At 39.5% G+C, this 17162-nt stretch overlaps 1 protein-coding gene across 1 annotated transcript in view; it reads left to right on the forward strand.

Moving 5' to 3' along the window:
- MICAL3 (microtubule associated monooxygenase, calponin and LIM domain containing 3) overlaps positions 1–17162 on the forward strand; it is a 235660-nt gene that overhangs the window by 140634 nt on the left and 77864 nt on the right.

Raw genomic sequence — 17162 nt, forward strand, 5'->3', positions numbered from 1 at the left:
GAGTTGATTTCCAGCCTACATGCCAGAATTCTGTGGAAAAACTAAATCAGTTCCTTCTAGCAGAGTGGGACTAATTGGTTGGTTTTATTTTTGTTTGACAAGCAAAAGATATGCAATTACAATGCTAGCTTAAAAACATCTTTAACACCTATTTAGCTTAAATCATTCTTTGATTTGCTTTTATTTATTTATTTTTACAAAGCTTGCCTAAAATTATAGCTGAATGTGATTAGACAGATTTTTTTTTTTGGTTTTTACTTGCACATTTGACTGTACTTCACATGTAATGAGTTTCTCAGTTTCCTTTTTCATTAATGTAGGATTTCTGTGTAGCAAGAGTAGAGGGAATAAACATAAGGAGAATGTCATGCTGAAATCATAAAAATAGACATGATGTCTCAGACAGGTATAGTGTCCAGAAATGCTTTACTTTTTTTTTTTTTAAGTTAAGTACATTTAAAGATCCTGTCTCTTAAAGAACATTTTCTCTAAAAATAGAGGGAATTTTTATATGGGACCTAGCCTTTATGAAGAATGGAAGAAATAACTATTCCTCTGAACACATCTTGGGGATATTTGAAGATTATATAGAGATTGGTGTAGGGAAGTAGGTGAAATAAAGGCTAAGTCTGATCTGTCAGTCATTTTACTAAAGCAAGCCCCCACAGAGGTGTTCTCTGCTCTGATGTAGTTATTGCAATAGATACATAGATCAACTAACTGTAGTTGTAAACAGATATTCAGAAAATAGTAAAGAAATAACACATTAGGCTAGGCTATGTTTTGCTATACACATATGACCAAATAAATAAAAATCTGAATCTGTTGTTACATGCCTGCCATGACCCTATTGACAGATCTGTGATCGAGTTCATGAGAGGAACAGAACAGAACAGGATAGACTGTATTTTTTCTAGAAAGAAAAGTTGAGATGTCAGCCCGTTTCTCTTTGCTTCGGTTGTTGTACTGAAAGGGAGTCCTGTTGTATAATTTGTAAAATGCTGACCTTTCAAAGGGAGCATAGAGATGCATGTTGCCATATGCATAGCACCAAGTATGTGAAAAAAACATCCAGGTTAGTTTACTGTCAAAATAAGCATCAGGATTGCCTGTAGGGCAGCATAGTGCATTGCATGCTTATATGTGTATTCACATGTAGATTTAGCAATAGAGAAATTTGCACTACTTTTATCTCCCATACCAAAGTCATTTTCAGCTGAGATTTCATATCCCTTTTTAACCAACATGATGGTTGGTTAAACTCTAAGTATATCTTAATGCTCTGCAGGGCAGGATAGAAGGAACAGGAAGATGCTAGCTAAAAGCGGTGCTGAAAAGCTTGCTGCAGCTTCTTTAACTGCAGGTCAGTTCTCTGCTTTTGTAGCCATATATAGTGTAGCCATCTACCTTTTGGATCCTGTTCCTGCTGGTTGGGCCAGGAAGTCTGTAGCTAGTGTTTATGATTCTGTGGGTTTGCTTTTTTTTAAAAAGATTTAACTTTAAACTCCTAGGTTTGGAAATGCAGTAAAAAGTTGGGGTTTTATTCGCAGGTAACGATAGGGATGTTGCAAGATACATCTCCATTAAACTCCTGATTTTTTTGAAATAGAAATGACTTGTGCTTGCATGTATGTTTATCTGTAATTTATTAAATTGTGTTGATTAGAGTTTGTGTACACTGTAGAGTAGACCAGTACCGTAATCATGTGCCTGTCTGAATTGAAACTCTGGGTCAAAGCCATTTTTTCCAAGTCTCCCTTTGGGCCAAACTCCATTAAATGCCACACAGCATTAGCAGTGTCCAATCTCATAAAAATCTGAAACCAGCTTCAAGGATGATGCGAGTGTAAACTGATTACAACATCAACAAAAGAAAGTGTAACATGCCAAGCCTGTGTATTTGATGGAGGTGCAAAATGAATGTAACTTTGAAGGTGGAAGAAGGGAGCTCAGGGAGATGTAGTGGGACTGCTTCACCTTACATTCTTAACTTCCTTTGGACCTCTTTCCAACAACGCCAGGTCAAATTCAGCCCTGGTAGAAGCAGGCAGAACTCCTATTCAGTAGAGTTTTGCAACAGTTTGTGCCAGGGATGACATCTGGTTCTCACAGAATACCAGGTGGTTGTAATTTACACTTTTTTCATTTGCACTCTCATCTTTAGCCAGTTTACACTCCAATACTCATGAGTTTGCCACAATGGGTGCTTACAGACTTGGGTGCGGGGGAAACCAGCACTTTACTTTCAGCTTGGCACACTCCCGTGCTGAGTGCAGCTCATGCCCAGAAGAGAAATAGCATCAGTTTGACCTGGCTTGCCCAGCATTTGTATAGCTCACGCACTTCAGCAGGGCTTTCTGGCACTTTTATCTGATAGCCTATTCCTCTTCCAGTAAAGCGCTGTGTGGTTTGGTTTTTTTGGTATTTTTTTTCCCCACGTCTGTCAGCACCCCTTGCGTCTAAACTAGCTGGAGTGAATAGGTGGAGCCTAAGGGACATTCACACTTTTGAACACCATTCAGCTGGTTAAGTCAACAGAGGTACAATGATGTCACACTAAACACTTTCATCTGGGATGTTACTAACTGGATCAGCATGTGTTAACTTTGCTAAATGTATCAGTTTTTCACAGTGTAGACACTATCTAGCTGGATTAAATGCATTTATCTTCCCTTGTGTTGCAATGGCTATAGTTTTAGGAAGCAACTCCTGACTTCAAAGTTAACTGGTTTGTCAGATAGAATTATTGGTTCCGTTGAGGGTCTTGTCTAGTTTCCATTGAGTGTGTGTGGCACACTCAGGGGACTCTGCAGGGGATTTTCAGAGTACAAGCTGGAAAGATGCAGGTTGTTCTTCAGCTGTGGAAATGGTAATGGAGTGTTGAGCAGTCAGTGCCATTTTCTCCCAGTAAAAACAGGACTCTCCTGTGAAGGAAGGGTGGGGAAATCGGTGACTGTGCTTTCAGTGCTGACCTCTGGCATGCTTGTGGTAGATCTGTAAGCCTTCTCTGTACTTGGTCTGCCTGTTTGTTTCTCTCTCTGCAATTGCCTTTGTGCCAAAATTGCTGTTGCCAAAAAAGAAAAAAACCCCCCACTTGCTTTTTCAACTGTCTCTTCCTTTGATAATCTGTAACCATTGTCTCTTGGATTTTTTAAATATCATTTACAGTTTTTTATGTAGTTTTAATATGCAAGTGTTGTTTCTCTGTTTCTTCTAAAGGTCTGTAAGAATTTATTTCCCAACTTTTAGTACCCTGTCAGATGGACTTGGAACAGTCTCTTCCCAGGCAGGACGCATGATAATGATTCTTTCAATGTCTTTGGGCAGGCAAGTAGGAGATTCTGGGGTAAAATGTTTCCTAGAGTAGGCTAGCACTCTGTCAGTAAGCTGCTTCCTTTCCTACACGCATCAAAGGGTTCAGATAAGAAAGGCCTCATGGGGAAAATTTCATCTGATGCTTAACAACATACAGTACTAACAGATTCCATGATATTTGAGATAGTTGTTGAACTTAGTGAAATACATGCTGGGCACAATGTAAACTACAGTGAGCAGCACTTACATGCAACAGGTAAGGGAGAGAGGTAAAAACTGCCTGCCATATAACTCCATGAATGGAGACTGACTGCATATAACAATAGGAATACAATAAAAAATGCTGGAAGCCCACTCATGTACATGTCACAAATGTGTACAGTGAGTGCAGGGCAAAGCCCTTTTCTATGGACTCTACATAGTCTTCTCTACACAACAAACAAAGTTTGGCTCATATGGAAAGCTCTTTTGATGATTTCAAGAGTGAGAAAAGGATGGCTGTTTCCTATGCACCTCTTAATGCATAGGGACTTCCCTTACCATCTTCTTATGCGTGCAGCTTTTCATGGTCCCTTGTGAACACACACATGGACCTTGCACAAAAATCTCACTTGGGTGTGTAAATAAAGTACAAATGAGTTGTGTGTAGTTGAATGTGCTAGTGGACTTTGCTTATATAAGTTGTCCACGTGCCATTTTGCCTAAATTGCGCATGCCTTACTTGTGAACTCAGTTCACACCAGAACCACAGCAGAATCCTATTTGCTCATACAGAGGAATTTACCTACACCAGAACCCTTTGTTTGTAGGTGATTGTATACAATCATGAACAAAGTCATTGTTGGTTTGGTTTGGTTTGGTTTTTTGTTTTGTTTTGAAAATTTGGCCCCATTTGCTTTTCAGTATTAAACTTTAAAACATGTTACTACACCTGCCATAGCAATCTTATGATAGTGTTCTGTTTGTCACTTGCATTTTAAACCAGCCTTCTTTAAGTACACCAGTCTCTAAATCAGTTTTTAAAAACTACCTAAAGTCCTTGCTTCAGCATGCACTATCAAAACAGGTACACCCAGATTTGAGGCGGGGGCTAGAAGAGGACTTCCTCTGCTTTTTTGCTTTAAACTTTTACTGGAGTTGGGAAGAGTAGTAGTATTCTGCATTTTTTACACATTTGTGTAGAATCTTTCTCTGGGGTTGTGTATACTCAGAGAAGCTGATATAGTTTTACCCTTTTCTTCAACCTACATGAATGTAAACTTCAGAGTAATGCCCCATGTTTCTGGAAACTGAGCAGGATATGGATTGAATGATTAGAACCAGGTCCCTGATCAGTAAATCATGTTCTCCTCCTGTAGTTGGGTCTGTTCTCTTTTTAGGATGTGTGCCAGACTGTTCCTAGTCCATCATGTTCCTTTTCAGTGTTCTTATCAGGATTTGTTTGAGGAGAGATTGCTAAGGGAGAGTGGGTCCACCTACATAAAAATTTGGACAGAGGAAAGAGGTACATGGCACTTAATGTCCAAAATATGTTGAGAGATACTAACATAAGGGTGGTAGAACTAAATACAAAAAAAGTTATTGGAGATGAGGCAAAACATGCCAAAATGCTGAAACTGGTGGTTTTTGCTCAAAATATGATCCTGCTGAGAATACTGTCCTTGGGAGAAGCAGGGCTCCCAGCTCTGTCCTCCTCTTTAGCTTTCAGACCTGTAGGCTTGTTCCACTGAATCACTTGTTTATTTTTGTGTTTATATGTGTTTTCTGAAAGATGATGTGAATCTTTCTGGGTACTTTCAAAAACTGCACAAAACATTATGCCTTAAGAAAAGAGATGTCAAATCAGTCTAAAAGAGACATTGCTGCTTTTTGACTACCTGAAAAATCAAGGAAGTTTTTTTCTCTGAAAAAAAAGAATCTGATGACTATCTCCTGGGTGCTGGGCTTCACTCAGTGGAACTGGAGTTTACATGAAACTAACTTTCTTATGGAAAATGATTGATTGAGATTATCTGTGCCCAGAAAGGGTCTACATGTCCACTTACAGCTGCTTTAAATTTTTTAATTTATGAAATTACTTTTAACCTGTTTTGTTTTGGGGTGTGTGTCTTTAAATTATGTAATATCTGGTTTTTATGTTGTTGTGAATTTAATTCAATATTTGTTGAAATGTTCAAGGGAATAAATACCAATCAATCTTCAGGTTTCTGAGTTTTTCTTTTGCATTCCCTCCTTTGTTTCTGGCAAAGGAAAGGGTATGGGGAACAACCTTTTGGTGGGAGGAGATGGAAACAAATATGTTTTTGATGAGCAGCATGCTTTGTGTATATCTACTCCTGAATTCTATTATCATGTTAGTCTTTTCACTGCACACCTTTTATACAGAGGTAGAGAGTAATACATACTTCTGTAGAAAATATCAAAACTGCTGAGATTAAAAAATCTGAGATGCCCTTCTAAAGTCTGCTTTGGATGAATGGGCTCAACATAAATGGTTTTTATTCCAACTGATCGTTGCAGCAGTGGGAAAATGTTTCATTAGTGCTTCCCAGCATTCCTTCTAACCAGTTACTCAAGCCTTGTATCCTGTATCCTACCAAGCTGTCAGCTGTCAGTATTTGTATTACACTAACACCTAACTGTCATCCTGACAGTTGGTAACTGGGTTGCTCTCTCCTGCTGTGACAAAGATCCAGTGAAAAAATAGAGCAGCTTATCATTTCCCAGGAGATTTTACAAAGGGAGCAAGCTGTCCAAGCAAGTCAGTATTTAGATTAAATAACCTCAGGGTCCATTTATGAATCTTTTTTTCCTTGTTTAAAGTGTTTTTAAGGTGAGGAGTCAACTTGTGCCATCAGTGGCCTTTTTCTTCTTTCACCCTTTCTCCTGCTGAAAATAGTCCTGTTATGTCCTGACTTCCACCAACACAGTGAATTGAAGTTTTGCACTGAGTTGTTTTGATACTGTCAAGCATGTAAGGGATTAGTCTATTTTAAGAATCCAATCTGTCCCCTGCCTTGCATGCTACTCATTACATCATTAGCAACTGAAACTGAATAACAGCAGATGGCTTGGGGGATTCTAGTTGTGGAGGGGACATCATGTCTGCTGTGCTGGTGGTAGCATAGGCGGTGGAGAGCCAGGGCTTGGTCCCCACAACACTTTTCACACCAGCCAGTGACGGCAGCAACAACATGGCACTGCCATCCTACACTGCCCAGCGCTGCTTGGTGTGCAGCTACTCTGCCGCCTTGTACAGCACTAGCACATGCTGCCTCTGCAGTGGCTCTGGGAGTGAGGTCTGGGGGTCAGGCAGGGCTCAGCCACTCCAAATAATATTTTCTCCCACTGCTTATGAGGTGGTAACCAGAAGAGTTGAACCTGCAAATAGGTTTAAACCTTTAAATGTTATAAATAGTGTGTGAAACTAATCTGTGAGATTTCTGTTGGGAAATAGAAGCATCCCATGCTTTAAGAATCACTTTTTGATCTCTTCCAGCCATATTGAAGATCTGTATTATAGTGTTGACACATGCATGCACAAATTAATGTGGTAAGAAAAGAATTCAGAGCCAACTGGAAGGCAACAGGGTTCCTGGATCTTTTCTGGGACCTTTTCAAGTGATATGGATTCTCTCTTCGCCCCAGAGGATCTGGATCTCTTTAAACTGTTTCATATTGCTATACTCTTCTCCTTTAGCTCCATACTAAGCAGCTATGCTTTTCATAGGATTGTTTACCATGTGGGTGATATCTGTTATGAAACTGCCTGTCTTCCCTTTTTCTGTTATTACAGAATGACAGGTTATTCTGGAGAGCTGTTTTAAAGGAAGTACCTTAGGAAGGGAGAATCTGAAATGGATGTGTTCTGAAAATTATCCACAGGTGTTCATTGTAAAATATTATATATGGGGTGTCACCTAATAGCATCAATGCAGCAAAAGGATCAACTTGGAGGCTGGTTTCATCCCTTCTAGTCTGTCCTCTTGGGATCAACCACTTGCTTCAGGGGTTTCAAAACCAGTAGTAGCTGATCTTATCCCCACTACAAGTTAGGTCAAATGTTCTCTCTGCTGCACAGGGACAAATTATTTTCACATAAAAATTACAGGAGCATATGTTTGTGTTATGGGATAATTCCCAGAGACAATGTCCTGGTTTTCTGTGAGGTCTCCACAGATCTTTCTCATTTTCCACTGTTTCCCTTGTGATTTTTTTTTTTCATTATAATTGTATTGTATCTTAGGCTGTTGACAGTCATTAAAAAAAAAAAAAAAATCCCAAAACATGCTTTACCAGAAGAAGCAGGACCTAACAGGACTATTTTCTGTTATGTACAGAAAACAGGACATACCAGAATGTTTATGTTATGTCCTGGTTAGATAAATGTTCTGGTAACAGGACATACCAGAAGAAGCAGCATGTTAGTTTGACTGGGCTCTGCGGTGTCTGTATAGATCAGGTGCTTCAGCCGGGTTTTTGGTGCTTTTATCTAGCGCTGATTCAATCAGCTATTAGATAAGTGCCAAAAACACCCCACTAAAGCACCAGATCTATACAGACATTAGGCAAGCCAAGTCTAACTAACACAATGCCTATTCTAGGCGTGCACTGAGCTTGGTGCACAGAATTAAAGTAAAGCACCATTGGGGTAGGGGTGGGTCACATCTGCAAGCAGGCCTAGTGCAGGACGAAAATTGTGCTCTAAATTTTGCCATGATAGAGAGGTAGAAACATTCCAGAGAATGTTTGTCCCCTTACAAATTCGCTTCTGGTTTAGAAATCCTGTCTATAAATGAAGCAAAAGATCTCACTTCTCACCAAGTTCCCTTATCCCTCCTTACAGCAGTCTCCCCACAATGTAAGATGGGCTGTTAAAACTATTTATTGGTGAAGAAGAAACCCTGTGTACTGTAACTAAATCCCAAAGAATCAAGCTATCAGAAATATCACTTGTTAAACTGTTCTACAAATGGATCAGTTAATCTAGGAATGAGGAAAGAGAGAGAGTGGAAGACTTGGGTGTAGCAGACCTACCTCCTGGGATCTACAGTCCTATAAAGAGAAAACACTGAATGTTAGTGCGAGAGTTAGGCACATAATGAACTTCCAGTTGATAGTACCTATCACTTTAAAGGGCTATATTAAAACTTGACACACCTGCTAGGCAGGTAAATGGTACCTTCATTTCATAGATGAGTCACCATACAGTTCGCTGACTTGTTTCAGGTTACCGAGAAAGTAATAGACCCAGTAATAGAACAACGAAGTCCTGCTTCCCAATTCTGTGTGATAATTATATCATGTTATCCCTGCTCCATGAGTGACCCGGTCTTGGAGTAGTCATCCAAATGGGATAAACTCCATAGAAGGTAATTTGTAGCATTAATCTCTTGCTGAGGTTAAAAGCGTGGTGAGATAAAATGAGGTGTTCATGTTGATACTGCTGAAAGACCTTGTTAAGCATCTCTTATCCCCTGTGCTTAGTTACTAGAGTGATCTGTAGTGAGTCCTTAGTGGTACTAGCTACTTGGCATTCATTTGCTCCACTTCATTTGCTGAACTTGAAAGCTGAGCTTCATTACAAAAAAAAACAACCCCCCAAAAACCCTACTTCGAGCCACATTTTCAAACTGAGGTGCCTAATACTAGGCTTCTAAGTCTCTGTTTAGATTCATAAGTAAAAATGTTCTGACTCTTGACACACTGAGCCATCAGCAACCTCACAGAAGTCAATGGGAACTGCAGATATGCAGGTACAGATCCAGGAGGGGTTGTGGTGGCATAGCTGCACCCTGCCTTTTGGACCATGCTGCAGAAGCAGCAGGTGGGGACTTTAAATCTCCAAAGCGGATAATAATCTCCTCAGCTCTCAGCACTCACCCTGTCCCTCTTTGTGCTCTGGGGCACCTCCTTTTCCCTGCCTGCTGCTGCCACTGCCCTCAGCTGACCGGGGTTCAGGGGGAGCTCCATAGTTGCTCCTATCCTACTCCAGCCAGGCTGTGCAGGGAGCCAGGGACAGTAATAGCAGTGGTGGTGGATTCCCTCTCCCTGCCAGGTCACCCTGGGTTTTCCTTGCCAGTCCTGGAGCAGGCATGGGGCGGGGAAAACAGTTTTCTGCTGTGCCTGTCTCCCACGCAGCCAGTCCCCACAGCATGGGTGAGGAGTGGCTGGGACAGCAGTGATGGTGGGCATGTCTCCCCTTCCCATAGCCAGAGGTGTTAGTAGAGAGGGCGAGGGGAGGAATGAGAAGAGAGGTGCCCCTAAGCATGGAAAGAAAGGGAATAGGTGTTGGGGGGTGGTTACCTGATTGGGGGACTTTAAAAAGTGCCTAGCCACTGTTCCTACAGCGTCTTCTGGTGCTTTGTGCAGGTAGAAGGCTGGGAACAGTGGCTGCAGCCCCTGCTTTAGCATTGGTTGATGCTCCAGCATTGGTTGCTGCTCCTGTACACCCCCTCTTTAAAATCCTGGATTCGCCTATTGGGATATTCAACAGTATTCTGAATATTATGCTATTTTTCTGGAACATCCCTAAATAGGGATTTGGAAGCTTACCTTTAAGTTTGAAAGGGTTGGAATAACCTTGACCAGATTTTTTTGGTCATGGACCCCAAAAAACTGATTTTTGAGTTCTGGCTCACTCTGCCAACTAAAGGCTGGATCGAAACACTTTTTTTCTGAGAGAAACAGACATTAATATAAACAGTTCCTTTTGTCATAAACAAAGCTAGAAGAGTGGAAGAGGTCTGGTGTATACAAAGTGTTTAAAATCTTAGCCCTGCTAACTGACCAAGCCAGATATGGTAGAGAACAAACTATATACCATGAATTCTATATTTCTCTTTAGACCTGCAGCTTTGTTATCAAGAGCCCAGCAACAGTGAAGAGGAGATACAAAATTAATTCTTTTTATCAGAATATTCCTTCAAATATATGTTCTCATCATGTGTAAGTAAGTACATCTGTCCTGTGTAGCAACTGAAACACCCAGAGATCCCTTCATCCCAGTTCAGACACATTTGGCCATGTAAGGAAAAGTAGTAAGGAAAAAAGGAAGTTCAAAATACTGGTTGTAATGTGCAGAAGTAATAAGGGAAAAAATCATTACATGAAGCAATTGAGAGAAATGGTCTGAAAAGTGGGGAGGCGAGGTGGGGAGAGAGAGAGTGGAAGCCACAGTTATAGTATCTGTCATTTATTCCTTACCATGGTGAAGCATGTTTTAAGAGAGAGAAAAATAATCGGCCTTCTATATAGAAGGCGGACCTATGCCATGGCAGATAGATGAATGTATCATCACCTGCCGGTAACTAAACAAAACTTAAAGTATAGAATAATCAACAGTTTGTGAAACCTGAGAAAAGTCTGGAGGAAAGTCAGAATATTCTGGCAAAAACATTACTAATGGCATAAATCAATTGGATGAGAGCATTCCATCAAAATCTTTCCATAGGAAGTTTCCACTGCTTCTGGACTCCCATCATGTCTTTTGCTCAATAGAAATACCTTCTGATCCTTCCTTGTTTTGGACTGTATAGTCTTCTTCAGAGGAAGCATTGCATAGTCATTCATGACCCTGTTGGCGCGGTCCTCAGGTTTCCAAAATAATCAATGTAGTTGATGAGTTTTGAGAGTAAAATAATGTGGGATTTCGTCATACTGCAAATATGATGGTATTTTTCTTGGACAGACGCATGTTTAAAGATTAGCAAGCACTTCCATTCAGCATTCTGTTTAGTTATTTACATTTTACCTCAAAAATGTGTTTAGTCTGAATTTCCCTATGCTTATTGGCATCCCAAAAGCCAGTGTTTTTTTATGGAAATTTTCATGAGTCTTTTTAGTTGGTTGGTTGGTTCAGAAGTTATCCACATGTTTGGGGTGATCTTAAATTATTTTAGGTCTGCATAACACTGCTGCAGAGTGTACGTTTGTTTAGTGTAATGTCAGATTTGATATGTGCCTTATCTTTAATGAGTAAGTGTCTTTTATGAAAAATTTGTTTTTCTGAAACACCCTAGAATTTTGAAAACCACTGTAATTTCAAACACCAGTTGCAAGGTATGAAACGCTGCATGTTTGCAGGTGTTAGGTAGTCATTTACTCCAAAATCTAGGAGAATGATATGGAAGGTAGTAGCCCCTTACTTGTTATAGAGCTCTCTGCATTGTAGCAGTTGCTAATGATATAATGCAGACAAAAATGTGGGTCATATCTAAGTCCATCCTGGAATGGGTTGATTGTGGAAATAGTGCTAAATTGCAGTTGATGAGGCAATCTAGATTCGTATGGACAGTTTCATCAGAATAGAAGAACTAAGTTATGGATCTGATTATTACTTTAATTGGAGACCCAAAACATGATTTTTTTTAGGCTTTTGCTTATCTATAATTCTTAATGACTCTATTTTTGATACTTTAGAGATCAAAATATTTGCCAAGAACCCAGACAACAATTCCTGAGAGAGAAAGCAGACATGCTTTTTATATTAATAGTTTCACGTCATACTTTTGGATGAAAATGTCCTTGGTTCCGTTCTTTGCTGGAAAGCACTACTTGCACATCTAGAAATGCTCTTGATAATTTTATGCACCATGGTAGCCTGACCAATTCAGTGGATGTATAATTTAATAAAAATTTTGGTAGCACTAAATTTAAAAGTTACAGGTAGTGGGACAGGAGCAAGAAATGAACCCCAAATGCATGAATCTATAGTTGTAGTGATGCAGTAGGGAGAGCACGAGAGACTTCCATTATAATATAATGACAGTAATTCTTTTTAATAAATATTACATCATAAGAATCATGGAAAGAAGGTGTATGAACAGGGACCCCAGTGTGTTAAAAATGAAACATCACACCTATGCTTTCTCTCTGCTTTTTTTTCAGTCCACTACTTCTGCTACGGTAAGTAGGGTCCCTGGTGGCTCTTTGAGATAGCATAGTTTAAACACCTGGTGGTACAGAACTCAGGCCTTTAAAGCAATGCTTATCTTTAGCTAAAAAATGTTTTGCTCTCTTCCCATGCTTCAGTTTCTTTTGGGAAATTAAAACTACCTGACAACAGGATGTGGATGTTCAAACCACTGTAGAGAGTTCAAGAACCCAGAGGATACCAATACAATTTAAAAAAAATGGTGAATTACTTGTTTGATGGCAGAGTAGATTTTTATACCTTTTTAAAGTGCCTAAATCAGATATATAGCATGAACTTTCCTAAGCCCAAGCTCATTTCATCAGATTCTGTGATTTGTTACCAGCTATGCTACATCCCAGGTTTATGGGCATATTAGAAATTCATGATTTACTTGAAGAAATTGCCTAAATATTATGGACCTCACCTTTTTGTAGTGTTTTGTAATTTGCTAACAATCAGAAATAAAACTGAAATTGTACAAATGCTAGGATTTTCTTCCGAAAGTGCAGTGGGGAAAACCAGTTTTTGTACTGTTCTGAAGCATGGATTAGATGACCTAATGTCTTTTTTTCTGTCTCCAGCCCTGGAGTCTTTCCAAGGGTCAAAACAGCTATGTTCCTGAATTATTCTCTACCACTCTGGAAGAGTAGGCAGCTTTTCTGTATGGTTAAACAAGTACGTGCACTGAGCCTTAACTTTCCATTACTTTATAAAAATGTTTGGCACTTTACATCCTCAGAGCTCCAGCATAACTTCATGCTTCAAGTCTGTGGGTGGATTTTGGCTTGTTTTCAAGTGACAGGAAGAAGTTAAAGGTGACCCTCAAATAAAACTGATATAATTATATTCACTTCAGGAATATATTTTGCATATCTTTAGTAAAAGAGTGAAGAGAGGCACTCTTTGAATCAGTAGCCTGTTTTTCAGGCTTTGCTTCACCTATGCCTTTAGAAGGATCACTTTGTCAACCTTTGGCTTTGTTCTGAATGTCTTTCTAAACCTGTTTGGTGAGAAAAACATCAAAATTATAATATCTCTAAAGCAAATATAGAATGTGCTAATACCTAGTGTCACATGAATACATTTTGATGAATTTAGAGGGAATGAGATCAGACATCTATTGTTTATAGCAAGGTCTTAATTAAAACTAGGGGGCATTGAGTGTATGGAGGAGGGCTTTCCCTCTACAATTAACTTTTGGGAATCTTCCCTCACAGGTCCTCAAATATGTTGACCTTTCTGAAAGTTATTGTGAATTATGCTGAACCTTTTGGCCTTGAACTGAGTAAATACTTACTTTATATTTTGTTAGTGGTCAGGGGGACAGGACAGTTCTTGACAGGACTCTTACCAAGTTTTTTTATTTTCTAAAGTGCAGATTGCAATATGAGGTATTGAGTCAAGGAAGATTCCTTTTTGTAAAACCTCTTGGACAGCTTTGGAAACAGTGCTCGTTCTTTAACACCTCCATAATGCAGGTCTCAGCATAAAGGGATCTCTTATTAAGCTCCTCCCATCATTGTAATCCCCAATGCTCATTTCTCCAAATGTGCCTTTTCCTAATGTACCAGGAATCTTTGCTTGCACAACAGTTTGAGAAATACTGAGCTGTGGCATGCCAATTACAATTTGAGTTGTTGGCGTGTTGGGCACTGAGTGGAAAACACTCTCACCTTTATTGGCTGTTCCAAGTTTGCCTTTCTATGCTGGGAAAGACCTTTTATTTTCATTTTATGTTAAAAGCCAGAAGAGACTGGAGGCAATTATACAACTAGCGAATCGTCTCCTGTATTACACAGGATTTTCACTGGTAAATTCAAACCCAGTAACTTTGGTTCAGTAGAGTATATCTTTTAGAAAACCAGCCAGTTTTAATTTAAAAAACTTGAAATGAAGAAGAATCTGCAGTTTCATTCCTCTTGTTCAGCATGTGTATGTATTTTTGTGCTGAGTATTTAAAAGATGACTGAAGAATATTAGATTGAGATATTCAGCATGCAAACTTCAGCTCATTTTGAATCCTGTATGTGGTATTCTTGATATTCCTGTATGACTTTATGCTTCTTCTTATCCCAACTCCTTGTATTTGAAGTTTTTGCATTTACCAGAACCTAAGCTTCATCAGGAACCTACAGTAGGCAGCCTCATTGCAGACATAACTGTCTGGCATAATAAGTAAAGGAAGGGGAAAAAAAAGTTTTGGGAGACCGGTCAGAATCACATAGGTACTTAGTGTTTATTATATGTTCAGATTCAGATAAATGTCTCGGCTCCTTTATTTGAGCAATATCTGTATCACTCATTTCTATCAAAATATGTAGGCTTTAAAGCTGTGCTTTATGGTTCAATGGAACCTACAGCATATGCACAATTTTGAAATGTGGGACTTGGCCTGCGTGAAAAGAGAATTTGTAAGAACTCACTAAACCCGTTGAGCTCTTTTTCTAAACAGTTTCTTACAGGTCCTTAAGAGAAGTTATGACTTGCTCTTCTACCCGTTTTCCCCTTTAAAGTCTTTGTCTTGTTCCTCCACCTTTAAAATGGCACCTCTGCAGGGCCCTCTCTTACCTCATGCAGGATTGAACATTGTTTTATGGCTTTGTCTGGGATGCAGTGCACTCTAGGATATTAAGCCTCAGGTCTTAGGTCCGAGGTATTGGGTGGGAGGGGGCGGGATTGCAAACTGAGTCTGTCAAGACAGACCAGTAAGGCTTAGCTAACTGGCAGTGGCTAGAAAGGCATCTGAAAAAAGTGCCAGAAAATCTCACAAAATAAGATTTGTTACTGAACTATACAGTTTTTTTAAATAAGGATTTTATTAGCTACTTCTACCATACTCCTTCACCCCCAAAAATCCATGCTGAGCTGCAGGCAAGCTTGAGAAATGTCATCCCAGAGGATAATACCTATATTTAAAATGCCTGAAAATGGAGACTTGCACGCACACACACACTCATTCATTTCTAAGCTGAAGTTTTATTAATAAATTATGTGCACTCCGTATTATTTTTTAAGTGCCTGAAAAGAAGGTCACATGTTCCTTCTCTATTGTATATCACCTTTAATATTCTCTTGTTGCCTTAGTTTTGATGCTTTTATTTACTAAAGAAGAAAAAAACCCAAGCAGGATCTATTTAATTTCAGGTTTTAAATTGTATAGCAATTCAAGGAATTCAGAATGAAAAATGTCATAGGAGGTATATTGATCCCTTCTCTCTTGTGCATATACACTTCTGTAGATAGCCTTGTTTGTATTATAGTAGCTCTCAGGCCTCAGCTGAGATTGAAGGACCAGTTATGCTAGACATAGTATTGAGAGACAGGAGGCAGGGGAAGCTTCTCAAGCCCCAGCAGCAGTTGCAATTGTTCTAAAATAAGAGGATAGGAAGGAAAGCTTTCATGCAGAAGAGTAAGGCAAGGGGCACTTCAGCACTGGAATGTTATCTCTGGATGCAGGGCTCTTTACAAGAGTTAGGCTGCGTCAGGGGTGAGATAAATAAGGAGCTCTGGCAGCTTTCACACAACAGCTAAGCAGCCTGTTCTGTTAGGAAAAACAGTTCCCTAGGGATGATCTATGTACTGTTTGTAGTCAGCAGCTCTTCCAAAATACAGAACCATTGAGTCAGGTCCTGAAAATGTTTTTCCTATTTAGGATGTCATTTTTAGATTTTTGAGCTGATTCCTTGATTGGGTGGCAAGCTACTTCTAGCATTCAGGTGTGCTCCCAGTCTTTTTTTGGTTAATGACATCACTTTTCTTTTTATTTCATCATATGCAGTCTCACTGGCCCCTTTCTATCAATTTGTGAGCAGCTTCTAGTTTGACTACATTGAATCTATGTACATCATGCAGCTGTTGTTCAGGTAGTGGCAGGTGGGGGTTAATCAATGTGCTCCTTACAAGGGTATTCTACAGGCAGTGCTACAGAGTAGCTTTATGCTTGTTTGTGAGCAACATGTTCCTCTACTGATGTCTTGAACAGCAGCCCTGTTATCTTCAAGTACTCTATGGCAGTTTTTTTAAAACCTGGGGCATGCCATGGCTTGCCAAGGAGTATATGCCTAAATTTAAATAATGGTGGCCTTATTTCTGCTTGGTCAACACAAGGTGAGTAATGGCATTGGCACGCATTGACATCTGTGACATTAGTGTCAGGTGAAGAGGTAACAACCAGCAATACTTTGCAGGTAAAGGGGTATGTAGCCAAAAAAAATTGAAAAACCATTGTTCTGTGGGAACCATTTACTGGAATAGAGTGTCACTGAGGAAGAGATGTCTGGGGAAGGTTTAAATTTTCTTTTCTCTAGCATTGCAGACCCTAGTGAACCAGGAGTGATCTTGGCAATGTTATTAATCTACTGAATTGTGCAATCTGGCCAGTAGTCATCAATTTCACTCCACCTAGTTTTTTTTGTAAGAAAGCAAGTGTAAGCGAAGCTGCTTGTATTAATGGCAGCACTCCTAAAGCTGTGAAGTAGCAGTTTTCCTTCTCTATTTAATGATGCAGACAGCTTGGGATCGGTTAATATTTGTACCATTTGTGTTTAATTGGCAGGTTTGACGCTGCTTTTATTGACATCCAAGTGGAGCCTGATAGTTTTTTAGAGACTAAAAACAAACCCTTGGTGCAAGACTACTAGAAGTCTATATTCCAAGCTAGCAGTAAGTTGATCTTTGTAGATCCTAGTCTCTAATAGAAAACTGTTTTTTTTCCTATGCAAAATAAAATGGAGGGTTCTGGCCAGTTGTTCTTCTGAATTTCATACCTATAAAGAATAAAATCAGTCTTGCATTATTCCCCAAGTGCATCTGGGAATGTTCTTCCCACTTTCTTGAGATTTTGTGGCATATATGCCACACATGCGAGGCACACAAGCATACCTTAGCTTACCTATACTCCCTCGTCATACAGCTTACACATAACTTTTAT

Source organism: Alligator sinensis, unplaced genomic scaffold (assembly GCF_000455745.1).
Source record: "Alligator sinensis unplaced genomic scaffold, ASM45574v1 scaffold87_1, whole genome shotgun sequence".
NCBI classification, from domain to species: domain Eukaryota; kingdom Metazoa; phylum Chordata; order Crocodylia; family Alligatoridae; genus Alligator; species Alligator sinensis.